The sequence below is a fragment of the Sceloporus occidentalis genome, unplaced genomic scaffold, assembly GCF_023333645.1.
Source record: "Sceloporus occidentalis isolate IW3139 unplaced genomic scaffold, rSceOcc1.0.p SCAF_13, whole genome shotgun sequence".
NCBI lineage: Eukaryota > Metazoa > Chordata > Lepidosauria > Squamata > Phrynosomatidae > Sceloporus > Sceloporus occidentalis.
Genome location: NW_028316993.1, coordinates 19,829,610 through 19,843,702, shown reverse-complemented (window position 1 = coordinate 19,843,702; position 14,093 = coordinate 19,829,610). Strand labels below are relative to the sequence as shown.

Below are 14,093 nucleotides of genomic sequence, written 5' to 3'. Positions count from 1 at the left end.
GTCCACACCTCCAAACCTCCCAGTAGACACCCAAGTCAAAAGGCAGGTGTTTGGGGGCAGTGGTGTCACCCCCTTCAGGGTGTCACCTGGTGTAGCCCAGACCCCCTTGCACCCTTCTAGAGAGGGGTGGTACGGATGACCTCGAGGTCCCTGTGATACAGAAGGGGAGGCACTAGGCGGCCTCGCTCAGAGCGGAAGGGAAGGAAGGGCGGAGGAGGGAAAGGCAGGCAAGGCAGGCAGGAAGGTGGGGAAGTGGAGGCGTCGTCGTCGGCATTGTCGTGCTTTAAGGGCGATGACAGCCAGGCGAGGGAAGCTCCTCTCCATGAAGCCCTTTTGTGCGCACAGCCACCACCACGCCGCCTCCGCCCCGTCTTTCGGAGCTTCTACTCCGAGGAGGAAGAAGAGGCTCCCAATTAAGAGGAGCAAAAGGCAGGCATTGTAGCAGCAACAGGAGAAGCTTCGGAGTCCCAGGTGAAATATATCTGTATATATATCTTGATATACAAAGAAGAAAGCAGCAGAAGCCAAGCTGGAGGAGGCAGCAGATCCAGGTAAGATCCAGCTGAGGAAGGGATGCCCAGTTTGGAGAAGGCAAGGCTTCGGGGTCCTTTCCTATGGAAAGGAGGGAAAAGGAGGCCGGGTGACGATCTAGCCCGGGCGTCCTCCTTTTCCAGGACAAGTCCTCCACCCCTCCTTTCTCTCCAGGAGGGGGGTCCCTAAAATGTCCTCCATTTTGAGCAGGACGAAGGAGGATAGAGTCGGGAGGAGACCTCCAAGGGCATCCAGTCCAACCCCATCCAGCCACGCTGGAATTTATTATTATGATTATTATTATCATTATCATTGTTATATGTATTTATATTTATTACTACATTATTATTTACTATATTTATATAATAATTATATTTATATATTTATTATTATTATTATATGTATTTATATTTATTATATTTTATTATTAATGTTTATACATTATATATATATTACTATATTATTATTTATATTTATATATCTATTATTTTTATATTTATTTATATTTATTACTATATTATTAATACAAATGTTTACATATTTATTATTATTATATTTATATATTTATTATTTTTATATTTATTACTATATTATAATTATTTATAGTTATATATTTTAACTAAATTGTTACTTAATCTTTATTATTATTATTATTATTATTATTATTATCCTGCCCTTCTCCCAAGGCTGGTTCTCAGGGCAGCTTACAACATTAAAAAACACCATACAGTTAAAAAAAAGCATACAAAAATAGTCTATTAAAATAGAATTAAATTACTACCATAATTAAAATATTTCTCTTTAATTGACCACAAAAGCACCCCCATCAGCCTCAGATGACTGTATGAGGCAAATTCATTATAGGAAGAGTTTTGAGCTTTTCTGTGGCCATGTCCTCCATTGTTGTTGTTGTTGTTGTTATTTGTTTCTTCTGAGGGAGAAAAGGCCCAACAAAGGCAACTGAGGGGGACTAAAGAGGAGGGACTTTTCCCGGACTGTACCACCTCCTCCTTTACGGGGGCGTCCAGTCGAGAAAAAGAGAAGCAAGGCCCTTATGAAACCTGCTTCGCGGCCTACTCCAACCCTCCTCGCCCCTTCACTTGGACACTTGGGCGCACCTCGGTCTTTCCCTCAAACTCTGGCCCCATACAGACAAGCCAAAGTAAAGCTATTTTGGGTCACTTTGGAGATATGCTGTTTAAATGGTGCATGTGTCCTAAGAGGCCGGAAGCCACGCCAAAGCCACACTCCAGTCCTTAGGACTGGAGCATGGCTTTGGCATCATTTAAACAGCATACCTCCAAGTCCAAAGTGACCCGAAGCAGCTTTATTTTGGCCTGTTTGTATGGGGCCAGAGTTTCCCTCAAGATGACCATAAGTCCTCCCTTCCCAGGACACGCCCTCCATTTCAGCCTTCTGTCCAGGAGGAATTTCTAAATGGCCTATTATTATTATTATTTGGATATTTGTTACTGTTATTTGGACAAATGTCCTATTATTGTTATTGTTATTGGGACATTTATGACCATCTTGAGGGAGACGCTTTCAGCCTTCTGCCCAGGAGAAATTCTGAAATGTCCCAATAAATGATGATGATGATGATGATGATGATGATAGGCCATTTAGGAATTCCTCCTGGACAAGGCTGAAATGGAGGACATGTCTTGGGAAAGGAAGACTTATGGCCATCCTGAGGGAGACGGTGTTTCCTCAGTTTCAGCCTTCTGTCCAGGAGGAATTCCAAACATCGCCCCAAATCCCCACAAAAAACTATGTATTATTATTATTAGTAGTAGTAGTAGTAGTATGAAGACATTTTGGAATTCCTCCTGGACTGAAGGCTGAAAACAGGAAAGTAGAAAGAGGGGAGAGAAACTGGGACTTTTTAAAAAGCGGCTGAAAAAGTGGGATGACAGGGACTGTCTCTGACATATCGAAACAGTTGGAGGGGTTATTTCTGGGCTCCTGTTCTTCTCGCACCTCTTTTTCTTTAAATGAACTTGGTCTGTACTTACTGCTACTTTAGGATTGAAATGCAATTATTGATCTAAAAGAGCTGCTGTGGTTATTGTTGTTATTTGTATTTCTTAAATACCTTTTTCTGAAGGAAGACTGAAAGTATCTTACATTCTGTACTTGTGGTTTAATTTGTTTGCACAAACTACATGCTAAAGCATAGCATGGTATATCAATAGTATGCACATATTTAAAACGGAGAGGTACTTGTGACCTGCAGCCTCAGACTGCATGTGTCTTTCAGGCAGATGCCTTCATTTTAACATATGTGAGCCATTCAGAAATGCCATTGTGTGCATGCAGTTTGTACTCAGGAAACCACCAAGTACAAGATGTCGCATATGAAGCAACCTCCACAATCCCTACTTGCACCCAAGACATTCCCCTGCCTCTTCAAGTTTTTCAGTGACGTTTGGGAAGTGTGGGGTTCTGCAGTATTAATAGATTTCATAAAAATGTTCATTCATTCTCCCCCGGTAAAAATAAATGTGTGCCTGTGAAAAGAATTTGCTGCTGTGCAAAACTGTGTAATGTATTATAATTTTATCATTCATAGCACTTTCACTGTGCAAAATGCTTTATGATGCTTATCACATTTATTCAGTTAGTCCTGGTATGGTACAAATTCATATTTTGTTCTGAGGACGACAAGAGGTTTTATTGGACTTGGTTTTCACAGATTAAAGTTTTCCCCAGCATGCTGTGTGTGTGGCCAGGTTCTCAAAATCCTTAGTCCTGTGGCATCGATCAAAATAATGCTGATTTTTAATGCACAGAATCATAAAAGTTGCAGCTGGCCTTGTAGGCCAGCTCCTCGCTCCATGCAGGAAATCCTGGGCTGTACTTCCTCCCCAAATGCATTTTCGATCAAGGCTCTGTATCTTGCTTTAGAGGAAAATTCCTATTCATGGAAGTTTCCAGGAGTAGACATTCTCCTTGTTGAAATCAAACAATTTTGGCAAGGGTCCAAGGGGGTGGATAAGTAGCCTTTAAGAAAAGGCAGAGGCCAGATTCAGTCTGTGGGCTGCCCAGATCTGATACCCACAGAGCTCAAGGTGTTCTGAAAAATTTGTTCCACAGTAAAACTGCTCTTGTTAACTGCCCTCGAGTCGACCTGGACTCATGGCAACTATGTGGATGAAACAACTCCAAGACTCATGTTCTCCACTGCTCTGCTTAGGTCAGAAACAAGGCAGAATTCCATCCTGCCTAAAGGAGGCTGTTGTGAGGCCTCGATTAAAAAAGTCATCATTGGATCCCACAGTAATGAATAACTATTGGCCAGTGTCTAACCTACCATTTCGGGGCAAGGTTCTGGAACATGTGGTGGCTTCCCAACTCCAGGGGTTTCTGGATGAAACGGATTATCTAGATCCATTTCACTCTGGTTTCAGACCTGGCTATGGAACAGAGACAGCCTTGATCACCTTGGTGGATGACCTACGCAGGGAACTGGACAGAGGGAGTGTGTCCCTGTTGGTTCTTCTGGACCTCACAGCAGCTTTTGATACCATCAGTCATGGTATCCTTCTAGACCGCCTCTCTGGGATGGGGCTTGGAGCTACTGTTCTACAGTGGCTCCGTTCCTTCCTGGAGGGGCGAACTCAGAAGCTGGTACTGGGGGACTCCTGTTCGACCCCTTGGCCATTGACCTGTGGGGTCCCTCAAGGTTCTGTGTTGTCCCCTATGCTGTTTAACATATACATGAAACCGCTGGGAGAGGTTGTCCAGAATTTTGGGGTGCGATGTCATCAATATGTAGATGACACTCAACTCTACTACTCCTTCCGACCTCAATCCAAGGAGGCAGTCCTGGTTCTAAACCAGTGCCTGTCTTCAGTAATGGACTGGATGAGAGCAAACAAGTTGAAACTTAATCCAGACAAGACAGAGGTGCTCCTGGTCAGTCAGAAGGCAGATCAGGAAACAGGGATCCAGCCTGTGTTAGATGGGGTCCCACTCCCCCTGAAGACACAGGTTCGCAGTTTGGGGGTAATCTTGGACTCAGCTTTAAACTTGGAGGCCCAGGTCTCTGCTGTGACCAGGAGTGCTTTCGCACATTTAAAACTTGTGCGCCAACTGTGCCTGTTCCTTGAGAAGCCAGATCTGGCCACAGTGGTACATGCCTTGATTACATCCCGTTTGGACTACTGTAATGGGCTCTACATAGGACTGCCTTTGAAAAGCGTTCGGAAAATTCAACTGGTTCAAAGAGCTGCTGCCAGGCTGTTAACAGGCGCCGATTACAGAGCCCATACAACTCCCCTGTTGAAACAGCTTCATTGGCTGCCAGTTCGTTCCCAGGCACAATTCAAGGTACTGGTTATATCCTACAAAGCCCTACATGGCTCAGGTCCACATTATTTGGCAGACCGTTCCTCCTGGTATGAACCTGCCCAGACTCTGAGATCCTCTGGGGAAGCCTTTCTCTCCATCCCAACACCTTCACAAACACGTTTGGTGGGGACACGAGAGAGGGCCTTCTCAGCGGCTGCCCCTAGACTCAGGAACTCCCTGCCCAGGGAGATAAGAACGGCTCCCTCCTTGATGGCTTTCGATGGCAGGTGAAGACCTACCTGTTCAAACAGGCATTTAAGGAATCACTATAAGAACAGGCAGGAATGTTGGACTAGTTTAATCATTCTGTTTAATGCATGTCATTTATCTATTTATTTTTAAAATGTTTTAATTGTACTTTTTGTTTGTTTGTTTGTTTTTTAATTGCTGTGAAGCCGCTCTGAGTCCCAGTCCTGGGAAAAGAGCGGGGGGGGGGATATATATATATATATATATATATATATATATATATCCTGAAAATCCATGCCTGTGACCTCCCTGACTGAATCCATCCATCTGGCATGCAGGCTTCCTCTCTTTCTACTACCACCCTCTACCTTTCCTAGCATTGTTGTCGTTTCTAATGATTTGTGTGTTTGCATGATGTCGTCAAAGTATGATAGCCTCAATTTGATAATCTTGGCTTTCAGGAGATTGCAGGTTCGAGCTGTTCAAGGACCCATTTGTTTGTCTTTTTGGATGTCCATGGTATCCTCAGCGCTCTTCTCCAGCACCACAACTCAATTGAGTTGATTTTCTTTTTATCAGCTATCTTCACTGTCTGGTTTTCATATCCCTACATGATGATGGGGAATACTATGGTTTGGATTATTCTAACTTTGGTGCTCAGTTGTGTATCTTTACTCTTTAGGATCTTGTCTAGATCTTTCCCAGTCCTAGTTTTCCCATTTTTTGATTTCAGTATCCGTTCTGATCAATGTTTGATCCTAGGTATGGGCATTCTTTAACTATTTTGATTTCTTCAATGTATAGGCTGAATGTATGTAGGTCCTCTGTGGTCATTATTTTTGTTTTCTTCATGTTTCGTCTTTGACCTTCCTTAATAATTTTTCCAAGTCTATGATGTTTTCTGCTAGTAGGATGTGTTGTCAGCGTATCTTAGGTTGCCGATGTTAACATATTGTTCAGCCGGAATCTATACAAGCATATCATAAGCCCATTTCAAATTTTGTCACAGCAGAGAATGAGTATTTGCCCATTTTTGTATTGCAGCCAGTAGTTCTCCCCTTAAGCAACATGCACACTGTATAGCTGTTTTGGTTCTAAACTAGTGTCTGGCATCAGTGCCATTAAATCATCAAACTGCATGAGGGTCAAAAAAGTGAAGCTGAATCTATGAGACAGAGATACTCCTGGTCAGTCAGTCAAAACAAGGAAAGAAGGATTCATCCTGTGTTGGATAGAGTTATGCTCCCCCGAAGGTTGGCCATTTGGGAACATTCCTGGAATAAACCTTGAATGTAGGACAGCGCTTCTGCGCTGTCTGTATTGGGCCATAGAGGTCCATCTTTCTGTGGTGACAGGAGTGTTTTTGTACACTTAAAGCTAGTGTACCCATTGCACCTTCACCCAGAGACACCTGATCTAGTCATGGAGAAATGTGTCATAGTTAACAGCCTGTTTAGTTTACTGTGATACACTATATGGGAGTCAGGCTTTGAGTTCAGTTGCTACAAAGTTACTGCCAGAGTGTTAACTGGTCCACTGGCTAGTAGAGTAGTCTGTATCCCAGCACAATTCAAGATGCTTTATGTACTTATAAAGTCCCATATGACTTGGGTCCAGGCTGTCTGATTACTCCGATGAAAGATGGAGCTGGGAAAAGGCAGGAAGTGAGGATGAGCAGAAGTGGATTAAGGTAGATGCTTGATCTATCTCTTCAGGTTTGGTGTGTGTGTGTGTGTGGATTCAAACAATGGTAAGGAAAGGGTATTATGTTAGTGACTTGTTTGGGTCTAGGAATGGCTTACAGAGGTATATGTCTCTTTTTGTTTGCAGCACAAGGTACTATTCTTTAGACCTTCATCCCATATCCCTAACCTCCTAACCACAAGTGTTAAGCCCCAGTAGGGGCCACCACATGATAGGTTTGTTTTAGGGTCTCCATAAGTCAGAAACAACAGAAAGGAACACAACAAGACAAAAAGGGGCCACCACTGCTGCTTGCACACTGGTCGGGTGGGGAGGCAAGGCAAGGCAAGGCAATTCAGATGATAAGTTCCAAAATGAGCAGGAAGGTATGCTTCATCTCTGAGTGCACTCTCACTTCCTTTCCCTTCTGAACCAAGATGAACCATTTCTTCAACACCTGACTTGCCTCTCTGGCCCTTCCTCTCCTTACTACTAACAAACTGTTACTAGCAGTAGCGGTGGTGGCCCCTTCTGGGGCTTGATAGTTGTTTGGGGATGGGTAGGAAGATTTCAACAGGATGGCCAGAAAGATAAACCCCAACACATGCAGTCACCCAGCCATCCACCCACAGATTGGCAGAGGGTTACTTTCCATCTGCTTTATGTCAAATTTTTGCTAAAGTCTTATCTGATTGGCTAAGCCCACATTTATTGGTCTCAGGTATATGGTATGGGCATCTGAATGGTTTATTCACATATTGTTGTTGTTATTGTTGTGTGCCTTCAATTTGTTTCTGACTTACGCAAGCCCTGAGGTGAACTTATCACAGGGTTTTCTTGGCAAGATTTGTTTATAGGGTCCCCCCTCCCTTTTTTGTTTTGTTTTGTTTTGCCTTCCTCTGAGGCTGAAAGAGTGTGATTTGCCCAAGTTCACCCAGCATTATGTCCTGCTAAATGGAATATCACTTACTTCTACAATGTATCAAGGAAACCAAATAGCAGCTATAAGGATGTAGAACGAATGTATAGCAAGCAGAAATATAAGGATGGCATTTCTCTAAGGTGTGTGTATTTTTTTTTAATTTTTTAATTTTTATTATTAAAATACACTCTATACAAAAAAACAACACTAATAACTTTACATGTCCACAAATCAAAAATAACAATTAATTAAAACAAACTTAACAAAACCAAAAAAACAAAACAGACAACAAAACAGACTAAACTACAAACATCTCCTAACAGCTAAACAATAACATAAAATTTTCCTTCCCTTCCTTTGAGCTAAATATTTATACTACATTATTTATTTGACTTTCCTTTAACTCCTCTTACGACTCTTTAATCATGTTTATGGAATATCTTTCCCTTCTCCCTTTATGCATATATAAATATATATTTATCTATCTATTCACTTTCTATTATACTTCACATAATATCCTATTACTTTTAATTAATATCTATTTGTACATATATTCCAATAGATTTCTTTTTTTTTTTTTGACAATTATCAGTATTTCATCAAACATCTTATCTCTTAAAACTATAACTAATACAAAGGTCATACTATGCATTCTGATATCGAGTTAGTCTCTTCCTTTTCGTGCCATCAAATAATCCAGTACTGGTCTCCATTGTTTATCTACCTCATTAACATTTTCATTTCTGAGTAAATATGTTAATTTATCTGATATTATCATGTCATATATCTTGTTGTACCATTCCTCCTTTACCGGTGTTTCTTTACACTTCCATTTTCTTGCAAAGACCATTCTTGCTGCAGTCACCAGGTAAAATATCACTTTACCATATTCCTTTTCTATCTTTGTATCTGTTATTATCCCTAATAGGAATAAAATCATATCTTTATTTTGATATTTAGGATTTTTTCTATTTCAATGTGGATCTCTTTCCAAAATTCTTTCGCTTTTTTACATTCCCACCACATGTGTTTAAAAGTTCCAGTTTTTCCTTTACAGTTCCAACAATCTGGTTTACCATTTTTATTAATCTTGCATAGCTTTTCTGGTGTCAGGTACCATCTATATTGAGTTTTATAATAATTTTCTTTTATATCAGCACAGAGGGTGTATCTTATTCTTTTATTCCAATTTTTTTCCCAATCATCCAACATTATTGGTCTCCCTATATCTTGTGCCCAGGTTATCATAAAATGTTTAATTGTTTCATTTTCCATCTCTAGATTAAATAAAAATTTATATAATTTAGATATTCTGTGTTCCTCCTCATTAATTAAAATTTTTGCCAACTGTGTCCCTTCTTTTTCAATCTGATGTGTTTTAGAGTCTAATTTATATCTTTCCACCATCTGCATATATAGGAACCAGTTGCAGTTTAGCCCTTCTCCAATCAGTTCTTCCATTGTTTTTACTCTATGTTTTCCTACTTCCTGCTTAAGTAAATCATCATATGTTATCCAATCCATTTCCTTCATTTTTTCTCTTCTAAAAAATGCCTCATTAATGGATGTCCATCTGGGAATTTTTTGCATAATATGTGGCTTGTATTTCGTCCATATTCTGAAAAGGGATTTTCTTACCATGTGGTTGTTGAAATTTTTGTTCACTTTAATTTTGTCATAGATAAGGTACGCATGCCACCCATAAATATTGTCAAACCCTTCAAGTTCTAGTAATTTGTGATTTTTTATTTGTATCCACTCCCTTACCCAGTCTAAACAACATGCATTATAATACATCCTAAAATTTGGTAGGCCTAATCCTCCTTTTTCTTTCTTATCTTGTAGTACTTTCATTTTGACCCTTGGTTTCTTGTTATTCCAGATGAAATTAGCTATATCCCTTTCCCAGATCTTAAATGGTTTATCATTAATGATTATTGGTATCGTTTGAAATAGAAAAAGTAATTTAGGGGTTACATTCATTTGCACCGTCGAAATCCTGCCTAGCCAGGAGATATTTAAGTTATTCCATTGTTGTAGGTCTTTCTTTATCTCTTTCCAAACTTGTTCATAATTGTTCTTAAACAAATCTGAGTTTTTTTTAGTTATTTGGATCCCTAAATATCTAATTTTTTCTTTTATTTCACAACCGGATATACTCTGGATTTTTTCTTTTTCGCTTTTATTCATGTTTAATGCCAAAATATTCGTTTTACTTTTATTAATTTTCAATCCTGCTAATTCGCCAAATTCTTTAATCATTTCAAATACTAAAGGTATAGTCTCCACAGGATTAGCCAGTGCCAATACCAAGTCATCCGCATATGCTTTCAATTTAAATTCCGAATTTTTAATCTTTATGCCTGTAATTTTCTTTTCATTTCTAATCTTATTATTTAGTACCTCTAACGCAGTTATGAATAATAATGGTGATAGTGGACATCCTTGCCTAGTTCCTTTTTCAATTTGTATAGATTTGGTTTTTTGTCCGTTAATTAATAATTTAGCATTTTGTTGACTATAAATTGATTGGACCCAATTTACAAAATTTTCACCTAATTTCATCTCTTTTAACACACCCATCATGTACTCCCAGTTTAGATTGTCAAATGCCTTTTCGGCGTCAATAAATATTAGTGCCGCTTGTCTATCGTGTCTTTTTTCGTAGTATTCAATTATATCTATAATAATCCTTATATTATCTTTTATTTGTCTTTTAGGTAGGAAACCCGATTGATCTTGATGTATCCAGTTACTTAAAAATTTTTTCAATCTTTCGGCTAATATCCCTGTGAAAATTTTATAATCCAGATTCAAAAGTGATATTGGTCTATAATTTTTAAGATTTTCTAAATCTTTTTCCTGTTTTGGAATTAAAGTTATATATGATTCTTTCCAAGATTTAGGTATTTTATTTTGCAGTATCTCATTCATTACCATTTGTAAAGGTCCTATCAATTTTTCTTCTAATTTCTGATAATATATTGCAGTTAACCCATCAGGGCCTGGAGTTTTCCCTTTTTTCATTTTTCCAATCATATTTTTAATTTCCTTTGTTGTTATCTTTTTATTTAATTCCAGTTTTTCTTCTTCACTAATCTGCTTGATCTTTTCCTTCTTTAAATAATGATCTATATTTTCTTTCTTTGTTGATTTCTTTGAGAATAGTTCTTCATAATATTGCTGAAATGCTTTTTTTATTTGACTTTGTTCTACATATGTTTTCCCGCCCTCTTTTATTTTCCAGATTGTATTTTGTTCTTTTTTCTTTTTTAATTTCCAAGCTAACCATTTTCCGGGTTTATTTCCTAATTCAAAATATTTTTGTTTCGCAAATCTTATTTTCGTTTCCATTTCCTCTGCCATTATTAATGAAATTTGTTTTTGAAGGGTATTTATATCTTCTACTAAGTTTTTGTTACTTGGTTCTTTTTTGAGTTCTTTTTCTTTCTTTCTTATTTCCCGTATAATGTTTTCCATTTTGAGTCCTTTCTTTTTCCTTCTTTCACTATTCTTTTGTATGAAGAAGCCTCTCATAACCGCCTTTGATGTATCCCATACTACACTTGTCTCTACTTCGTTATTCAAATTCTCTTTAAAAAAACATTCTAAGTTTTCTTTTGCTTGCTTTATTATATTCTCATCCTTTAGTAAATTTTCATCTAACCTCCAATTAAAATCTCTATGTCCTCCTTTTATTTCCATACTTATAGGGCTGTGATCCGAGATTAGCCTTGGAAGAGTGTCTATTTTACTAATTTTTGGTGCTAATGCAGATGTAATCAGGAACATATCAATCCTGGACCACGATTTATGACGGTCTGAATAGAATGTATAATCCTTTTGTGTTCCAAATTTTTCCCTCCATATATCCATTAATGCTAGAATACTTTTCATTTCAAAAAATGCTTTAGGTAGTTTGCCCTGGTTCTTTTTTATTTGTTTATCTGATTTTCTATCTTGTTGAGGGTCTATTACCCCGTTCCAATCCCCTAACATTATTACATTTTCATAATCAAATTGCATTACCTTCTTTTTTAAATTTTGAAAAAACTTTTCCTTATTTTCTGTTGGCGCATATACACCTACAATTAATATTTTTCCTTGTTGATAATCTAATTCTAATCCTATAAATTGTCCTTTCGGGTCTTTAAAGAGCTCTTTAACTTTTATTTTTTCATTGACATAGATTACTACTCCTTTTTTTCTTTTATCCCCACTCGCTACAAATTCTTTTCCTAATTTACTACAAATTAAGTATTTTTCATCTTTCTTTTTAATTTTTGTTTCTTGTAAACATATTATATCACATCTTAGTTTCCTCAAATAATGATATACTTTCTTTCTCTTCTGAGGACTATTAAGTCCTTTTACGTTCCAGGAAATTAGTTTAATATTGCTATTCATCTTCTATTCCGTTTTCTCCTGAACTTAAAATGTCTGATTCTGGTTCTTTTATATCTTCTTCTACTGGCAAGTTTGACAGGATTGGATTGTTTTTCTCTTTTTTCCTCTCTTCTGCTTCTTCTTGTTCCAAATCTTTCAGAAATTCTTCCAGAAATTCTTTTGCTTCTTTTACTGTGGTAACTCTCACTCTTTTTTGTCTGTATCTAAATGAGATTCCCTCTGGTGCCTCCCATCTATAACGAATCTCGTTTTCTCTTAGGATTTTTGTTAAAAATACATAATCTTTCCGTTTCCTTAAGATCGTACCTGGGACATCTTTTAATAAGGTGTGTGTATGTGTGCTTCATCAGAGTGGCATTTCCTTTTATTTCCCCCCTTACATGAAGGAATATGTATCACAGATTTTGAAATGATAGCTGTGTTAGCCTTTTGCAGCAAAAACAACAGTATCTACTATCTACTCTTATTTTATCTGGCCTAAGTTTTTGAGAACTGCAGCTGACTTCATCACATGAAATGGTATGTTGTCTCAGTCCACAGATATTTGTACACATAGTGGAAGGATGTAGACAGTGAGGTGAGACAGAATAGAAAAGTGTTCAGATCCCAGCACTTTAAGCATTATGCCATAGTGGTTCTCTCCGTTCAATTATTACAAATTGATAGGAAGGTGGAACACAGTGAAAGAAAAAAAATTGAACAACTAATGTTCTTAATATGAAGAATTAGAATAATTGGCATAATATACAAATTAGATGCCCAGACTTAAGTTACTGGAAAATGGCCGCTGTGATCTAGCCTGGTAGAGTGATTGAGAACAGCTTCCCAGTCAGGAGTCTTTTCCAGCCCTCCCTGAATATGTTGTGTGATTCAGTCAGGGACCTTTTCATGCAAAAGCTATGCAATGAGCGGCTGCCCCTGCTTGGAGCAGATGTAAAACATTGGCACTAGGGCACTACCAAATATACCAAGCTCATGTTATGTATTCTCCTTCTCTTGTTTGTCTTCAGCATACACTTTTCGCTATAGCATGTTGCAGCATCCCAGAAAGGGGAGGCACTTTGTGGAGGCTATGGGGCTGTGTGGAGAGAGTGCAGAGCATTTCATCACCTTTAAAGGAAGCATTGACTGCAGGTGCCATAGACATTTCAGCAGTGAACCAACTAAAAAACAGCAAAATATTGCTCCTACACCGTTTTGCAGTTGTTTGCTGTCCGTACCGAAGAAAGAGAGACTGGCAGAAGGAAAACAGTACTTCCTCTGGACCAGCTCCTTTAAGCACTAGATTCACACTGTTTTATGTTGCCACAGTTTCTGCTGGATGCATCATTCTACTGTGGCAACTCCCAAACCTTTTGTTGCACAGGAAGATGTGGATAGAAGCAATGCTTTCCAGAGATGGAATGAACATTTTCCTGTCTCTGATCCTGACTCATTCCATGGCCTTGGGCAAGATGTTTCCTCTTCCTGCATCTCTTGTGTCTCACCCTCCTCCTACAAGTGCCAGGAACCTGCTCAGTCTCTGGTCCCTTGAACACCCTTAAGATCCTTGTGTGGAAATCTGTAGCTAAATGTTCTTGGAAAAGTACAGAAGGCCATCAAAACAACAAAACAGACAAACAAAAAACCAGAAAAAGCAAGGAAGAAGCACCATTCTACTTTATGTACCCATAAGATTTGTACAAAAATGCCTCTAGTGAATGTTTGGAGCATGGCATAATGTGTGCACATTGAAGCTTTATGGTCCATGGGGCTGGTTCTATGTCTTCTAGTTTCCTCCTTTTATGGACTTACTGTTTCAGTTAGCAGTGAACAACTTCTGTCCAATGGTGAATTCTGAGTCACATCAGCTGCAGGAACAATTGCTAATGGGGAGGGATGCTGGGAGGTGCCATCCAACGTTTGGAAGGACACAAATTGTCTTTTCCTTATTAAAGAAGTTAATAGGCCTGTCCTAACTGCCAGCAGTGACTGTTTTGACAGTGGTACCCTAGCTGTAGAATATTGA

General features: G+C 38.6%; 1 protein-coding gene across 5 annotated transcripts in view; it reads left to right on the top strand.

The window, feature by feature from the left end:
* The first annotated feature begins 222 nt into the window (after positions 1-222).
* Positions 223-14,093, top strand: part of LOC149305151 (proto-oncogene tyrosine-protein kinase Yrk) — an 84,806-nt gene continuing 70,935 nt past the window's right edge. For 4 of the 5 annotated variants that reach the window (XM_089478952.1, XM_089478951.1, XM_089478949.1 and 1 more), the window contains exon 1: positions 539-551. The gene's annotated coding sequence lies outside the window, so the exon portion shown is untranslated. Of the gene's footprint in view, positions 472-538; positions 552-14,093 lie in introns of those variants that run through there. The other variant, XM_089478950.1, reaches the window with a different exon arrangement.